The sequence below is a fragment of the Leptodactylus fuscus genome, chromosome 7 (assembly GCF_031893055.1).
Source record: "Leptodactylus fuscus isolate aLepFus1 chromosome 7, aLepFus1.hap2, whole genome shotgun sequence".
In the NCBI taxonomy this organism is placed as follows: domain Eukaryota; kingdom Metazoa; phylum Chordata; class Amphibia; order Anura; family Leptodactylidae; genus Leptodactylus; species Leptodactylus fuscus.
Window position 1 is genome coordinate 58,818,473 of NC_134271.1, and position 18,983 is coordinate 58,837,455.

General features: G+C 44.4%; 1 protein-coding gene across 2 annotated transcripts in view; it reads right to left on the minus strand.

The window, feature by feature from the left end:
• Window positions 1-11,993, minus strand: part of ANKRD11 (ankyrin repeat domain containing 11) — a 163,991-nt gene extending 151,998 nt beyond the window's left edge. The window contains exon 1 of one of the 2 annotated variants that reach the window (XM_075281940.1): window positions 11,862-11,993. The gene's annotated coding sequence lies outside the window, so the exon portion shown is untranslated. Of the gene's footprint in view, window positions 1-11,466 lie in introns of both variants that reach the window. The other variant, XM_075281939.1, reaches the window with a different exon arrangement.
• Between the last annotated feature and the right edge of the window lie 6,990 nt (window positions 11,994-18,983).

An 18,983-nucleotide genomic window follows, 5' to 3' on the forward strand; every position in this document is an offset into this window, starting at 1 on the left:
AAGGGACATGCGCTATTCCTAGAGCAGAGAACATTTTGCCATCAGAGCAGTGCGGCCATGGAACTCACTGACACAGGATGTGGTGATGGTATATTCAGTGTGCAAGTTCAAAAAGGGCCTGGACGCCTTTCATGAATGGCCAAATATTACAGATTAAGAGTTTTACAACAATTGCCAGATTTGGTAGGAGTTTTTTTTTCCTCTGCCATGAGGTTTTAAGCCTTCCTCTGGATCCAACCTCATCTACATGTGTGACACCTACATAAAAGTTAAAGGGATTCTATCATTAGAATCCAGTTTTTAACTAAGCCTGTTCGGTCACAGGAAAATGGCTGCAGTCAGCGCTTTTGGATGGAGATATGCGGTGGCGCGGGAAAGGAGGTGGAGAAGATTATGGAGACAGCGCTGGAGTTTTTCAAGCAGCAAAGGGGATGCCCACAGTGCTGTCTGGGAACTTATTAGCATAACAACGGAAACCGGAAAATCTACCGAGCAGCAGCGTTGAGAAGAATGCTAAAGGTAGGGGGAAGAATAGACTTTAACCCCTTCCCGCCGATGGCATTTTTTGATTTTCGTTTTTCGTTTTTGACTCCCCTCCTTCTAAACCCCATAACTTTTTTATTTCTCCGCTCCCAGAGTCATATGAGGCCTTAATTTTTGCGGGACAATTTTTTCTTCATGATGCCACCATTAATTCTATATAATGTACTGGGAAGCAGGAAAAAAATTCAGAATGGGGTGGATTTGAAGAAAAAATGCATTTCTGCGACTTTCTTACGGGCTTTGGTTTTACGGCGTTCACTGTGCAGCCAAAATGACATGTCCCCTATATTCTGTGTTTCGGTACGGTTCCAGGGATACCAAATTTATATGGTTTTATTTACATTTTGACCCCTAAAAAAAATTCCAAAACGGTGTTAAAAAATTTTTTTTCTAAAAGTCGCCATATTCCGACGGCCGTAACTTTTTTATACATAGGTGTACGGGGATGCATAGGGCGTCTTTTTTTGCGGGGCCGGGTGTACTTTTTAGTTCTACCATTTTCGGGAAATGTTATTGCTTTGATCACTTTTTATCAGAATTAAAACAGTGAAAAAACGGCGGTTTGGCACTTTTGACTATTTTTCCTGCTACGGCGTTTACCGAACAGGAAAAATATTTTTATAGATTTGTAGAGCGGGCGATTTCGGACGCGGGGATACCTAACATGTATATGTTTCACAGTTTTTAACTACTTTTATATTTGTTCTAGGGAAAGGGGGGGTGATTTGAACTTTTAATACTTTTTATATTTTTTTATATTTTTTTTTACTTTTTTTTTTACTTTTTTTTGCATTTATTAGACCCCCTAGGGGTGTTGAACCCCAGGGGGTCTGATCACTAATGCAATGCATTACAATGCTAATGCATTGCAAAAAATCATCATCTCTTTTGCAGGCTGTATACACCAGCCTGCAAAAGAGAGAATTTGCAGACTGGCTGGGAGCCCTTAACAAGGCTCCCGGCTGTCATGGCAACGGGGGGTCGGCCCTGGAGCATGCTCCAGGAGCCGGCGATCCCTGCCAAAATGGCGGCGCCCATGCGCCGCCGGGAAGATGGCGCCTCCGGCTCCATTGACAGCAGCGCCGGAGGGGTTAATGCCTCCGATCGGTCCGGGGACCAATCGGAGGCATTAGAGCCGGTTGTCTACTGCTTAAAGCAGTAGACACCCGGCGGCTATGACGGCCGCCCGGCTCCCGGGCGGTCGCCATAGTTACAGACCCGACACGCGCCGTACTATTACGGCGCATGTCGGGAAGGGGTTAAGGCTATACCGACGTGGGCTGTTAAAAACGGGATTCTAGTGATAGAATCCCTTTGATATTGCGCCTTCTATGCCTCATGCATGCAGCGAAAAGGGATACTCTCCCCTAGAAAACATTCAACACCAGCTATGGGTGAGGCGGCAGGGTTGATAACACTTTAGCGCAACACCAAAGAGCATATCAGAGGGTTTGTTTCTGCCCAACTCAAAGTGAAAAATAAAACTTATTGTGCCTATGAATAAAGTGTCAGGTGTACAGAGACAAACCAGCACTCATGGCTCCATAGTACACTGATTTTACACAGCAATTATACAGCCGGGTACACAAGGTCTTAAAGGATAATGCTAAACTTATCTAATTTACTGCTTATGTATTGGCACAGGCCTTGATACCAGCAAGTAGGCAGGCTCAAAATAAAAATCTCCATAAACAGAAAAATAAATCTTTCAGAAGGCTCCAACTGTCAACAGCCACAATCTCCTTCTGAAACAGATTTCTGTATGAATAGAGGATGGGGATTGTTCAAACAATCCTACAGACCACTGACTAAGATAGTTGGGACACTACATCTATGATTTACTATAAGTGTTTGGTTAGGACCACATTAACAAAATGCAACTTTAAATACACTGCTGTGGGGGAAAAAAACGCAGCAAAGATGCTTGCGTTTTTTTCATCATTGCCCTTTCCACCCCATAAGTTTTAGAAATAAGCAAGCACAAAAAGGGGGAAAAAAAAAAAAAAAAAAAGGTTTGGGGACGGAATCCCCAAACATAGTACAATCGCTGATGTGAACCCAAAGTTAGCAATGCCAAGTTTGACAGATATGTAGGAATTTAACCTACAAAAAAAAAAAAAAAAAAAAAAGAAGTAAATATTGGACTTCATATGTCATATATATACACCCATAATACCCAAAATCAACAATGCTTTAAACAAAAAAAAAACAAAAAAAAAAAAAAAACAGTCATTAAAAGTTGTCATTCAAAACAACCTTGAAATTGTAGACAACCGACAACCAGACAGAATAACGTTAGCCCAATACTCGATAGCTCAACACATTGAATTGTATAGTGACACACAAACATCCATGTGAGATCATATACCTGGATGGCCTTCACAAATGTAAAAGGTGCACTTAGCTTACTCCAATCTAGACTTAGGTGCTCATTTGAGTGTAATACTCTTGACAATTACTATGGAAAGTAGTTCTCACAAGTGTACACATTACTGAGTGCACTACTGAGAGTGGTAACAGGAAGATGTGAGAGTAACGTGTGCACGTACATGGCTTGCTGAAACTAGATTAAAGTAGTTTTTACCATGCCTTGTTCACACAGTACGGGAGTACGGTCAGCTTATAGTATGCAGTGTTTACATAATTTATTGAAATATTGATGTTTAAGGGAAAAGTAAAGGAGAACGAGTTGTATTTTTATGCATGAACAAATTTTCATGTTTCTCTAGATAGTCACAAATGATGATTACACAGAATGACAAAAAAAAAAAAAAAGTTGAGGACTTATTGTCCCCTAACATGTATGTTAGGTTCTGCAGCAACACAGACGGTTCCATGAATTTAGTGCACTGTTTTCCCAGCATCTACCCTGGTTGCAGAAATATTGGTGCCACTCATTTTGGTAGTTATGCTGCACAGGGGCCTAACACCTTGATGGCACACGTGGGGGGAAGGGAGGGGGGGGGTCAGCCATTGAGATGCGAGTTGCACTTTTTTTTTTGGACAGTAGCAACCTGTCTAGGTCAGTCCACGCTTTCGCCACCTTAAAGAAACCACTTCTAACATACATCATACCACAAGAAGCAGCAAAAGGGACCCAAGAAAATCTTATCTGGGATCTGATCTGTACCACACATACAGAATAGACTTATAAGAATCAGGTCTGGTGACATGTTTTACTTAAACTCTTTACCAATAGGTAAAATCGGGTATTTCTGCCAAAAAAATTTAAGTGTCATGGCCAGTTTTCAATCATCTCCATTGTCTTGTTTAGCTTTTTGTACAGCGAGTTGGCATTGGGAGGACTCAGATCTAGGCGATACGGCTTCCTCGATTATAGCTGGTTGTAAGAAGAGGAAGCTGACTAAACAGGCTGAGGGCTACCACTCTGATGGAGAGTGCGCAGCCACACTTTAATGGTGGCACGTGGTAATACGGCATGTTCTAGTTCATCATATTAGCCCCTTACTGCTAGAGCAGGCATGTCAAACATGCAGCCCGCATGAGGCCCTTTACAGGCATATCTGCGGCCCGCACAAAAGTCTCAAACTTGGTCTCTAAAGTCTACAACTGTTAGCGCGAGAGAGAGAGTGCGGCGGGGGAGCGAGGACTCGGAGTCGTCGGAGAAGGTAAGTTTAATGTGTGTACACAGAGGTGGAACGTGAAACTGGGGGCAGAGATTGAGATGGGGGACATGAATCTGGGGGCAGATGAAGGGGGTATATGTAAACAGATAATTTTCTTATGAAACTAACAAAATCTTCTCAAAGAACAAGGCTAACTGATCACCACTTATCTTTGATCAAGATTTCAGCCTGCTATACCAACAATTGTTTAGCACAAAGAGGTGTCAAGCCTCAGGACAACACACTAAAAAAGATTGAAAAAAAAATGATAGCAAATGTTTAGTTTTTAATTGCTGTATTTTTGTTAAATATATTAGTTGCTGTTACATATTACTACTTCATATCTTGTTTTCATGACTGCTGTTAAAATACGTGTGTGACATTAGCCGCTGTGTGCGGCCCTCGCAACAACCTCTTGTTAATCATGTGGCCCTCGGGGTACCCCGAGTTTGACATGCCTGTCCTAGAGCTTTTTTTGTGAGGAGGGGGGGGGGGGGGTCCTGTTTCTTAATAGAGGCTACCGCAGTCATATTGGATAAACCAAGTTTTAAGTTCTCTAATCCGGCATCCCTGTGTTACAAAATACTCAAACATGCTTATAGCAAGAGGGAGAATTTTTTTTTTTTTTTTGTAGATTGTGAGCCCCACATAGAGCTCACAATGTACATTTTTCCATATCAGTATGTTTTTGGAATATGGGATGGAAATCCACGCAAACGGGAAGAACATACAAACGCCTTGCAAACTTTTTTGCCCTTGGCAGGATTTGAACCTAGGATTCCAGCGCTGCAAGGCTGCAGTGCTAACCACTGAGCCACCGTGTGGCCCCTCGGTTGGGGGAGAATTTGTCAGTTTTTTTTGTTTTGGTTTTTAGTACTAATTTCCCCCCACAAACACAATTTTTCCAGCCAGCTATGCTACTTGCACCAGATCATTTGTACCATGGACTGCAATATTACTATTACAGTTCAGAGTCTATGGTAAAATTCTTGTACAAGTATTAAACCCTGGCAGGCCTCAATGATTATATAGTACAGCAGACCTGGGAGCCCTTAAAAGGCCCCCATATCAACCGAACAGCTACTGTGCTCTTGTTGCACAGGAGCCATTTGAAGGTGTGGTGCAGAAGAAAAAGCAACAGAACACCTCGTGTAGCTGTCACATCATACCACAGCACCTGGGTTAAGTGCTTGTAATCGGAGATGTCCATGATCTCTGATCACAAGTAATGCTGAAGGGTCCCTGCTGTGTGAAACAGCAGAGCCCCCCCACACACACACACACAGCTATAACGCCCTCAGCTTTTAAAGAGGACCTTTCACCACTTTTGGGCACATGCAGTGTTATATACTGCTGGAAAGCTGACAGTGCGCTGAGTTCAGCGCACTGTCGGCTTTCCCGATCTGTGCCCGGTGTAAAGAGCTTACGGTGCCGGTACCGTAGTGCTCTATGGTCAGAAGGGCGTTTCTGACCATTAGCCAGAGACGTCCTTCTGCCTCGCGGCGCCTATCGCGCTGTGCTGTGGAGCCGGGAGGAACGCCCCCTCCCTCTCCTGATAATGCTCGTCTATGGACGAGCTGTGTGAGCAGAGGGAGGGGGGCGTTCCTCCCCGCTCCACAGCACAGCGCGATAGGCGCCGCGAGGCAGAAGGACGTCTCTGGCTAATGGTCAGAAACGCCCTTCTGACCATAGAGCACTACGGTACCGGCACCGTAAGCTCTTTACACCGGGCACAGATCGGGAAAGCCGACAGTGCGCTGAACTCAGCGCACTGTCAGCTTTCCAGCAGTATATAACACTGCATGTGCCCAAAAGTGGTGAAAGGTCCTCTTTAACACTGGCACCATATTTAAAGTACCAGCATCAGTCACACAGCTGCTAGGAAAAATCCAATCTTTAGAAACATTCAGAGCTGATCTGATTAATTTGCCTACCTACAGGATACAATTAAAGGTAGTCCGTCACCTCCACCAAGCATACAACATCACCACCTTGCAACAGATATTACAGTGTCCTATTTATGTCACTTTTGCAGATTTTGAGAAAATCCACAATAAAGTCTTATTTAAATGACGCAGTTTGTGCACTGGGATGGGCCTCCAGCTCCAGTAATCACAGCTCTTGCCACTCAGACCCCTTCCATCTCTTGCCTGCACATCTGAATGCAGTGAGAGATGATTGTCCATTGCTATGACAGCAACAGCTGTGCTCCAGTAGACTGAAGGACCACCCTCAGTGCACTAGCTGTCAGTTTCCATAACACCATGGTTTTTCTGCAAATCTACAAAAATGAGAAGTTTGGATCACCATATTTTGTGGTAGCAGTTCAGGGAAGAAAGACTCCTTTTAAAGGGGCTCTATCATTGGGAAAAGTCATTTTTAACTAATCACATCCTTGCATAGCCTTTAGAAAGTCTATTCCACACCTACCTTTAGTATGTAAATTACCTCAGCGGTTTTTGAATAAGTCTTTTTATTCATATGCTAATTAGACTGGGTGCACGATGCATCGTGCACCCTCTTTGCTATTGTTTCCTATGGGTGTATACAGCAAAGGCTGCTGCCTCAGCTTCCTGTTTGCACACCCACATAGGAGATAATAGCAGAGATTAGTGCTGCTGGGAACTTCCTGTACTGGCTAGAGGGTCATTAGCATATAAATAAAAATGAACTTATTCACTAACCACTGAGGCAATTTACATACAAAAGGTAGGTGTGGAATAGCATTTCTAAAGGCTATGCAAGGATGTGATGTTAAAAATGACTTTTCCCAATGATCGAGCCCCTTTATGCAGGTCTTACAAGGCCGTAATGCAAGTCTGCAAATGGTCCGCAATTGAGGTTTTTCAATTGCGGACACATTATATTCAATGCGGCCTCTTACACCACCGGATATTTTATCCGTGGTGTGGCCGGGCCGCAACTGTGGACCGCAATTTATAGAATATGTCCGTAACGGCTGTGAATTGAAGCACTGCACGGACTCGCGCATAGAACTCTATTTGCGAGTGCGGCAGGACACGGACGTCTGCGGAGTCTATGTTGCCGATCAGCAATTAGTGTTACTGATCAGCAACTTGCGGACCGTACATTCAATACAGTCGTGTAAGACCAGCTTTAAGCATAAGGAGACCTTAGAAAAACTCACTCAATATTTTTCAAATACTGTACAAGGCCTGTTCACGAGCATTTCGAGAAGAGCAGCAGAATTTTTTTTTCAATTTTAAATAAATGTCACCAAGTGGTTTTATACCAATAGGCATCATAACTAAAACAGGCTATGCGCTAAAGAAAAATCTTGAACATAGTCATGACTCATAGTGTGAGCAAGTAAAGCCATATGGAAGCTTAGCAACAAGCTACTATGTGCTAAACACTGCTGCATTATAGCAAGACAGTGTGCACATAAACTGAGATCACATTAGCCTAGGAGGGGAGGAAAAAAAAAAAAAAAAAAAAAAAAAAAAACGTGTAAGATCTGAGGGATTGGAAAATGTAACTTTGGACCGATTTGTGTACATGGATTTTAAGCTGCCACTTACCATGTGATGCTCCTGAGCCCTCTGTTTTCTAGGTAAAGCTGCCTAGCTCCCGTTCTTCTGGCTGACCGGGTTGCGCTCTCGTCCATAACATGGCTGTGACTGGAGTAGCATGTGAACATACAAGTTACGTCACTCTGCCTGCACTCCTTTACAGAGTATAGTGTGTTGCTATGGAGGAGGTTAAGTGACCTATATGGTTACATGCCACCATGATGCTAGGACAGGAGGGCCATTCACACAACGCAGTCAGACAAAATGGGAGCACAGCAGCTTCACCTATAAAGAAAACCACAGAGGTGTCAGGAGCATCACATAGTAAGTGGCAGCTCTAAATTCACACACTGGTCCCCTTAGATGTGTAGTACAGTTTCTGCAAACTAGTGAGAATTCTTGTACACTGAGAAAGCTCTACAGTTTTCCAATATACTCCAACAATTTTTCACAAGTTTCTAGATCTGCTTGCTGTGATTGTTTACTTCAAGTGGATAAAAATCAATTTCTGGTCATGTGATGGACACGGGTGCACAGCTGGTTACAGCTCAATAACCAAAGTCCTGTCCTGGACCTGTGTGGCCATCACATGACCAGCCGCTGATTTTTTAATCACTGAGGTCACGGTAAGTAGACATCTAGAAAACTATAAGCAAGTAGACTAAAATTTTCAGTATGCACCTGTTGAAACTGTACAACCCCTTTAAGCCACCTTACACACAAATGTACCACTGTAAGTAAGATGTATATCCTCACATAGAATACCACTGCAACACACACACACACTTCTACATACCATAAATCCAGATGAAATTTGAAGTACAGAATGGCAATAGAGCACGGTGGATAGACAGCTTAAATCAAATTGAAGCACCAATATGCATGACCCCTATGGCATTTTTTTTTTTGTGCGTTTTTTTTAAACACATCTGCATATATAGGGTTCTATAGTGAGGGAATCTGAGGAAACTGTGAAAGTGTGGCAGTATTATGAATGTTACAGTGGTGCCATGTGAAAAACACCTCAGTAGAGTTTTCTCCAGTTTCACAAAGCTCCCCATCTGAATGAAAGGTGCCTAATATGGTCAATCAGAAACCTCACAAAACCAATAGCATTGGCAGATTTACAAATTAAACACCTACAAGGAAATATTTTCCAAGATGTCAAGTACAACCACCATATCTCCACCTCAGCCACACCTTAGAAAGCAGCCACTATTATTGTTCCTGTGACAATAGCACACTTCTCTCAAAAATGCTAATATCAAGCTATGCACCAGACGACTGCAGCAAACATTTATTATACAGTGTTCTTTGTCGAACTGTCAGTAATGCAAATAGACACAGAAAATATATGCATTAAAGTGTAAAGAAGGTTATCAAGGGATCTGGAGAAGATCTAATGAGCAAGTATGCTTCCAATCCCCCTTACTCCTACAGTCAAGTCAGGGTAACATATCAAGAAAATAATGAACACTTATTCAGTTTCCTAAGAGAATAAGCACTGGAGGGTCCAGCAAATGACTCCCCCACCCCCACTCTAGTATCAACATGCACATTAGGAGGCATCAAGCATATGAGGTAATAGGGTGGAAGGAGAGATGACCGTGAGCTGAGCTGTGTGATCTAATGCCTATAGCCAGCTGAAGCTAAAACCTTTACCGAGATCAAACACATCTAAACCTAGAAGAAAAAAAAAAAAAAAAAGCCAGAATACAAATGAATTACAGGCAGCTTGAATCAATATCTCCAGGAGGGATAAAACAGACTTTTCTGGCCACTGGAATCAGCTTTGTTTACATCAGTAAGTAAAGCATAGGCTGCAGGAATTCAGGGCAATTCCACCCAGAGTTACTATATAATGCTGCATGAGCCGCATCATAAATAGGTGAAGACTGAACCATATAGCTGATACAATCTGCAGCACAGGTCACCTACAGCTGAAATGGCCTATCGGATTCTCTATACAATCTCATGATGTTGATAGGGTTTGTCATAGCAATTTTCTCTGGAAAGTTCCTAGCTAGGCAGAAAATGCACCAAGCTGCTTAGTTTTCCACATCAATATTAAGGTCTTTAGCTTTGTTTTTTTTAACCACACATGCCTGCATGTTGTCTTCATGGGCATACATACACTACATAGGCAACTGAACAAAAATCTGAGGCAAATATAGGATGTATTAATGGCCTTTTACACAAGAAACATGGCCGGTTACCTCTACATAAACTGAAGTTAGATTACAGAACGATTCTGAATAATCCTGCAGCCTTCTATAATGGCCTCCCTACAGTAAGAGCAGGTCCTCAATGTTATCCATTCAGGTGAAGGCCTCAAGAAATATCCTCACAAAGATGATCATATAAAAGGATCTCATCAGTTGCATGGATCCTATTCGCAGTCAGAAAGCAAGGCTCAATAGCGCATATTATCCACAGATATTATAAAAGCTGCCTGGGAAGTGGAAAAAAAAAAAGTGGTCAGAAACAAACCAAAATAAGGCCCTTTTAACCCCCAACTATTTTTCCTCCTTTGTGATAACATGCTTCAATATCAGTGTTTTATAACTAGGTACTGCAAAGCTTTTGTAAGAACAACAAACAGTATGTAGACACTGCACACAGCCACGTAACACTCGGACATCATGAGTGTACAGTATGAAAACAAGTCCTAAAAAAAAAAAGCATGCACTGCAAGCACAGCAATAATGTGCCAGTGTATGGCCATATTCTCAAATATAAGCTAAAAATATACCTTCATGTAGAACCAGATATACAATATAGATTCAGCAGTCTATTACAGTTCCACATCACAACTAACAGCACCATAGCTATGTGCACAGGGGGAACAGTTGGTTATTTACCATAGGGACCTGGGTGGGTTTTTTTGTTTAAAAAAAAAAACATTTGAATCTGAATAAAAACCATCACAGACTGAAATCTATGAAATGCCAGGAAAAACAACGAGACTTTACTTCCACATTCGTTCACAGATAATTATATAGCAGAAATGGGGAATTCCTTTAAACACCTACCATGAGTTCAGTTATCACAGAACACCAAGGCCAGATATGTACCCCTACCATCAGGTCTGGCTCTCACCTATCCTATATCCCAAATACAATCCTAATCATGTTGTTATAAGTCTCACAGACCAACATCCTGCAAGCCACACTAGTCTACCGCCTGTATTATGACACAGGCGATATCACTGGTGACTACTATCATTTACAGCACAATGTAATCATGAATATATATTGATTGAGACTCACATGGCGTGAGACAGCCACACTACACTTCGGGGCCATTGCCCATAGTAACCAGATTTTTATTTTTCTCTCAGGTTGCTATGGGCAACAGGTCCAGTCTCTCTTTAGATAGTTCTATGAAGCCCATAAGCCTGGGCTAAAGTCAATAAACAGGCTTTGCTTATCACGCCGTTCACACTAGGTGACAGTTCACTTGTGCAGATGTGATCGAAATCTACAGAGATTTTATTTTACTTCTGGTTGAGATCTGTGGAAAGATCACATACCTGGTCACAGATACCAAGACTCAAACAAAAGGAGCCAGGCAGGCCACAGAGCTAAAACACACATTCTGCCAACAGGAAGCCACTAACTTATTACTGGATGAGACACATCAGGAGCCCTGCCATGTAGAGACCAGTGCCAACCCCCTGAATGCTTTCATATGGCCCTGCAGACTGGCAGATACCCACAACACGGTGCCCTTCCCCAGACTACGCAGCATGCCCCAGCTCTTACCGCGTGTGTGCACTGCTCTCCAGGCAGCTGGCTCCTATTAGTCCTTAATCCCGACTCTCAGGCGGTTGGAGCCCCGCGGTGTTGGGGCCGGTGCTGAGGAGGAGGAGGAGGGAGGGAAGGCCGCGAACTTGCGCATGGACCCAACGGGGGCCGCGGCCTACCTCCCCCTCCTCCCCTCCTCCGGTAACCGGGGTGGAAGTGTGGGGGGGAGGGGAACGGAAACCAGCGAGAGCCGATAGAGCAACGTGAGACCGGGGGAGCCTACAAGGCCTCTGGTGACCTCCGAAGGAATAGTAGAGTCCGGTAAAAAGGTCCGACAGGAAAACGTCCTAAGGCCCCAGTCAAAGAATGAAGTAACCAGCTGAGGAGGCGGCGGGGCGGTAACCAAAACACACCTAGAAGGAGTCCCGAATGCGGTGTGCTTCCCGCTCGCTCGGTGCGGTAGGGGGAGGAGCCCCCAGTGCCGGTTGTTTCTCTTCACAGGCCGCTCCCGTGCGCGCCCCCAAAAGCTTGCATCGCGAACCGCTTCTACGCGCCCTTTGACTCCCTCAAGGCGCGCTCCCAGTGAGAGAAGGGGAGATGGCGACGTGACGCGCTTTCCTATTGGCCCATACTACAGAGACCGGCTGCCTCGGAGACGCCGATTGGTCAAGCTTACTGGTGACGCAATAGGGATGCGGAGGTAGGTGGAGAAAGGAAGAGGGAGCGAGAAGGGGGCGGGGCAGGGCTGCCATGTCTTCGCTGCTTTCCAGCTTCTGTTGTTGTGTGTTGCGAGTGACGTCAGCGATAGGGGCGGAGTATTTCCTTTGCTTGGAAGGAAGCTGGCAATCATACACATTGTGTACTCTCATTGGTCAGTTTTCCTGCTTTTGGGCCCATACAGGTCCCGCCCCTTCACTGCACATGATTGATATCCTGCGATGCAAGGGAAATGGCACAGTCCATGTAACCAGTTATGTGTGCACTAGACAAGGTCTTCATAACTATATGGCCAACTCATAGGCTTCTATAAAGTAATACCATCTTCCATGAAAGCAGAGTCATTATATGTCGCTGTTTGTCTTAGTGATGGGCATGGAATAGGCCAGACCTGAATCGCTTGACCCTCAATGATCTGTTCCCATAGACATCAGACTATAAGAATTTATGGGAACCGCTGGCAGGAATCTGAGATGGATACCCTCAGGCACAAAGGCTCCAGCAGAGACAAAACCAAAATATCTACACTATTCACAATGAGGGACCACTATGGGGCATAACAGTATGTGCAGGGGCCACTATGGGACATAATAGTGTGTGCAGGGGACACTATGGCGTATAATAGTGTGTGCAGGGGCCACTATGGCGTATAATAGTATGTGCAGGGGACACTATGGCGTATAATAGTGTGTGCAGGGGACACTATGGCGTATATTAGTGTGTGCAGGGGCCACTATGGGGCATAATAGTGTGTGCAGGGGCCATTATGGCGTATAATAGTGTGTGCAGAGGCCACTATGGGGCATAATAGTGTGTGCAGGGGCCACTATGGGGCCTAATAGTGTGTGCAGGGGCCACTATGGCATATAATAGTGTGTGCAGAGGCCACTATGGGTATAATAGTGTCTGCAGAGGCCACTAATGGCACGCCAGCTGTTGTAAAAGTACAACTCCCAGCATGCATATGTGCTCTGATGTTCTTGGAACTCCCATGGAAGTGAATGGAGCATGTTGGGTGCTGTAGTTTCACAGCAGCTGGCTAACAACATGCTCATTATATGGTGTCCCGGTGAGATGCTGGAACAATCACAGGCATGGTGTGAGGAACAAGTTCAGCAGCAGGACAGCTTATGAGCTGACGAAACGCCGGAGCAGGCAAACCATCAAGGGCAGCAATTTGCTGAATATAGGCGGATCATCGACACCAACAACACGCGGACAAAGTCGCGGGCAGAGACTAGTTTGCAATATAAAAGTACTATACCCCAGATGACATTGTCTACTTCTTCATGGCTTCCAGCTTTGTAGATTTGACCAACTGTAATCATAGTTTATCAGATAAACTGAGTTCTTCTTAATCTTAGTAATGACCTTCTTGGTCACTGTTTTTGGAACACTTAGCGATCTCTAGCTTTCAACAGTGGAGCTGAAACCACTGATGTCTGGACAGCTGGAATGACCATACATCTTATCCAGAATATTTGGACCTATGCCTGAAAGTTGTAAACTTACTCCACTGAAGGACAACATGTTACATTGTGAAGAGTTCTAAAAACTGTTGTCACCTTGAAAAGTTATATCCAGTAAGGTCATCTTCATGAAATGAATCTAAAAGCCTACTTGTAGACAGTATCTGTCAAGTTGAGGGTCTCCAGCAGTCAGCTATGGATAGCTGGAAATACTGTAAAGGGGCCTGCACATGTCTTGTATATACTGCAGGGCTGAAAAACCACACACTGTTTTGCAAATTGTACAAAACAAGAAAACAATCTACTTCTACGGGCACCAAAATTAACCTAAATTTAATTACATTTTATCCTACTGTTGAATATATTAGCTTGCAACTGGATGTTTATGACGTCAGTTGGGTCATCAGAACTGTAATTAGGCCAAAAGCTGCAATAATAGGGGCACAAAATTGCCCTGTTATAAACCGCTGCGAAAATGACACAAGACCAGGGATTGCAGCCTAATAGCATAGTCATACAGCATCTTTTTGTAGTAGATGTCATTCCATTTTCCATGTTGAAATCAGTGTTAGTAAATGACTAACATACTTTAAGCCTACCATGGATGCACAACAAGGCTGCAACATACAGAAACAGCAGAATGTGGGTGTCCTACACTGATTCTGTGACTCTCATATGTGTATAACATGCTGTTTTTGTAAGTTAGGAGTTATGAAAATGGTTAGCTCACTGTGCTACACTATTTCCCTAACTCCTATTTATTTATATAGGATTTAGCCCCCTTGTACATGACTGTATGAATGGTCAGTGTGCTTTTCCCAGATAGCACATCGACCCATTCATTTCTATGAGCCCATACACATGACTGTGAATTACATGTTCCCCTGTGCGTGCTCACAGTCCAGCCCGCAAAATATGGAACAGGTCCTATTCCTGTCTGATTTGGTGGCCCTGCTTCTGTGGCTCCTATTCATTAAATGAATGGTGCCATGGAAGCATGGGCAGCACACGGTTGACATCCAGTAACCGTTTAGCATGTGGTCATGTGCAGCCAGCTTTAGGTAAATAACGTAGTACAGCCACGTTCGGCTGTTTCCATAATCCTCACCACCAGCTCAGGCAGCCACAGACATGGGTATCATATTAACTTTATTAGGAATCCACACAGCTAATGCATATGGCTATATTTCTCTCTGTGCAGAGAACTACATTCCATTTTTCCATCTTAATGTGGTTTCCACATGGGAACTTCAATGAAACTGAAAGAGTGTAAACAGATAATCTATTCCCTTTGAATGGGGATCAACTGCATGAAGATTCTGTGGCATGCAAACTACAGTAGAAATCCAAGGGTTAAGTCTGGCTTTCTGCCAAGGATTCCATTGCAAATAGAAGTCCGATTTTTCCAAAGTGCATTTGTACCATGTGAATGTGCTCTTAACAGGCCATTTTCAAGAGATTTCCAAATAATTTTCATGTTACTCTATTGCAGAAATAAATAGCTCATTCTAATTGCTATATTGATTAAAGGGGCTATCCAGGGATTCTATAATTCTGTGTGGAGGCCAGAGCAAGTGTAAAACTGGAAGAAAAAAAAGCTCTGTTTTCTGCTGCTGTTGTCTGTTCAGGCTTGTGCTGGAGCCTTGTTGTCAGAATTCCTATACCCTATGTGACCACTATTTATACAGTGGCCACAAGTAAAGAATCGGTAACATATGTAAGTGACATCATCAGTCCCTCTCCAGTGACCACAGGTTGGGGTCTCAGCGGTCAACCCACATCTCTTCCACTTTGCAGGGAATGTAAAATGCTGCGTTATTTTCCGCAGCGTTTGTATCACGTGGGGCCCCGACCTAACAAATGTAATTGCTAGCACCCTGCTTCACTGCGCGATTTTAAAGAGATCTTCAAGCTGGTGAATGCATTTCTTACGGACAGCGACATCAGAGACTTTTTACGGTGAGATATAAAAAGTCTAGGTGTAGATCAGTCTATAAGGGAGAGAGAAAGATCAGAAAGTGTTTAATAAAAAGAATATATGGTGCTAATATATTGTGCTATATGCATGCAAACACATTATACATTTCTAAATACGGTAGGCAAATTGAAGCACTTTTAGAAATCTATCAAAGGGCGCACACAGGGATTGTACGTACTCTCAGCATTACATCATTAGTCACATCTCGTTTTACTTCCTGTTTTTGTCATGAGGCACCGGATGTGACCTTTCATACAAAATCCAATACATAACATGGCCTTTTTATTAGCTATTTTGCAGCGCCACCTGTCGTTTATTTAGTGCAAATGCAGGAATATTTCTATTATACTGGTTCTGTAGGACCATGTTAAAGATGCACAGGATAATAACAACAATATCTAAAATATTCAGATAGAATAAAACTGAAAGATTGCGATTTGTATGCTTAAAAGGGTACACGGAGAGTGAGAACAGGCAGATGAATCATGGATAGTGTAGTTTATCCAAAGATTAACTGCATGTAAATAACAGCGATACAAAGAGCAGCAAGTAAAATAAAGCCAAACAAAGGGTGCACAAGGGAATTGTGAGTATTTAGCATACCTCCCAACCGTCCCGATTTCCGCGGGACAGTCACGATTTGGGTGACATGTCCCGCGGTCCCGGTTGGAGGGAGGTATGTCCCGATTTCAACTCAGATCTGCGTCCAGAGGATGCAGATCTGAGTTGAACACATATGCGGCTGAAGCAAGGAGCTGACACAGGTCAGCTCCTCGCTTCGCCGCTGCCCGCCTCTCTCCCTGACACATGCGGCTGAAGCTGCTCGCGTGCTCGCTTCGCCGCTGCGTCTCTCTCTCGCTGACACATGTAGACGCGATGTACAAGCCAGGAGCCGGCGGCAGCGGCGAAGCGAGGAGCTGACACAGGTCAGCTCCTCGCTTCAGCCGCATGTGTCAGCGAGAGAGAGACGCAGCGGCGAAGCGAGCAGCTTCAGCCGCATGTGTCAGGGAGAGAGGCGGGCAGCGGTGAAGCGAAGAGCTGACCTGTGTCAGCTCCTTCCTTCAGCCGCATGTGTCAGCGAGAGAGGCGTGCAGAGAGCGGCGAGGGAGCGGAGGAGAAGGTAAGTTTAATGTGGAGGTGGAACGTGAATCTGGGGGCAGATGAAGGAGAGGATGGCATGACACTGGGGGCAGAGATGGAGAGGACGGCATGACACTGGGGGCAGAGATGGAGGGACATGAATCTGGGGGCAGAGATGGGGGACATGAATCTGGGGGCAGAGATGGAGGGACATGAATCTGGGGGCAGAGATGGGGGACATGAATCTGGGGGCAGAGATGTGGGGACATGAATCTGGGGGCAGATATGGAAGGACATGAATCTGGGGGCAGAGATGGAGTGGACATAAGATAAGATAAGATAATCCTTTAATAGTCCCACATTGGGGAAATTTCAGCGTGTTACAGCAGCATAGTAATACAGATACAGGATAATACAGAGTAATATATTACAGACGTAGACACAGATAAGCTGAGAAGAGAAGATATACTAGGAGTCCATGGCAGCTAAGGAAAAACAGAAGAGAAAGAGGAAGACCTCATGGTCATCCTCATAATCATTAGTTCTCTGTGCGGAGTGCTCTTCGTTTGGTCTGATGTAGATTATACAGCCTGGTCGCGGTTGGAAGGAAGGACCTGCGATAGCGCTCCTTCTCACACTTGGGGTGAAGCAGACGGTCACTTACAGTGCTGCCAAGTCCCATCAGGGTCCCATACATGGGGTGGGATTTGTTCTCCCGCATGGAGGTCACCACAGACAGTATCCTTCTGTCACCCACCACCTGTACTGGGTCCAAGGGGCTCCCCAGGACAGAGCTGGCCCTCCTGATCAGCCTGTCAAGTCTATTTCTGTCCCTGGTTGATATACTGCTTCATGAAACTGGGGGCAGAGATGGAGGGACATGAATCTGGGGGCAGAGATGGGGGACATGAATCTGGGGGCAGAGATGTGGGACATGAATCTGGCGGCAGAGATGTGGGGACATGAATCTGGGGGCAGAGATGTGGGGACATGAATCTGGGGGCAGAGATGGAGAGGACATGAATCTGGGGGCAGAGATGGAGGGACATGAATCTGGGGGCAGAGATGGAAGAGGGACATGAAACTGGGGGAAGATGAAGGGTGTATATGAAACTGGGGGAGAGATAGAGGGGGGACATATAATTTACGGGTGACTGTAGGAGGATTATACTGTGTGCGGGCACATGAAAAATTAATGAGTGGGCGGAGTCAACACAAAAGTGGGCAGGGCTAAATTTGCCGCACATTTTGTCCCTCTTTCAGTTCTTCAAAAGTTGGGAGGTATGATTTAGCACTACTGTAGATGTATTTGGAGACAATTTTTGGAAGCTGGATAACCCCTTTAACTAAACTATAATGCCTTTCTGCTTTAAGTAATTTGTTGTGTTGTACTCTGTATGTGTAGAGGTATCACACAAGCATCACTTCTAGCCCAGTGTAGCTCCATACCAAGGGGGTACAACAGCTCTGCCATCTGCATGAGGCCTAAGGCTGCTCATAATCATTAGGCCCCATGCACACAATTGTAGTTGTTTTCTGTATATTGTCTGCAAATGTGGCTGGTATACAGCCACATTTATTTATTTTACTTAAATATTCTGACTCATTTTACTAAGGCCTGGTTCATATCTGCGTTCAGTACTCCATTCGGGGTGTCTGCATGGGGACCCCCGAACAGAATACCGAACACATTGGCAAAGAGTGAGCAATAAAAGCACACAGACCCCATAGACTATAATGGGGTCTGTGTGTCTTCCATGCTGTGCCCGCACGAGTCATGCGGAGAGGAAAGTAGTTTATGAAGTACTTTTCTCTCTGCATGATTTGTGCGAACACCACGTGGAAAAAACACGGACCCCATTATAGCCTATGGGGTCCATGTGCTTTCATAAGTTCACCGCTTGTCAATGCATTCGGTATTCTGTTTGGTGGGGTCCCTATGCGGACTCCCTGAACAGAATACCGAATGCAGATGTGAACTGGGCCTGACTTTGGCTGTCTCATAAACTAATTGGAAACTGGAATACTTAGAGGAAACACACACAGAACATACAAACTCCTTGCAGATGTTGTCCTTGCTTGAATTTGAACCTAGGACCTTAGCGCTAACCACTAAGCCACCATGTTGCCTACATTTATTTATATTACATAGTTTTTACAGATCAGTGTCTGGACTGTAGGCATTATCTGCAAAATAAGGAGCAGGTAATATTCCTGTCGGTATTCGCGGTACAGACTTGCCTATAACAAGTGTATGGGATCACATAAGTTTTTCTGCAGATCCATGATTG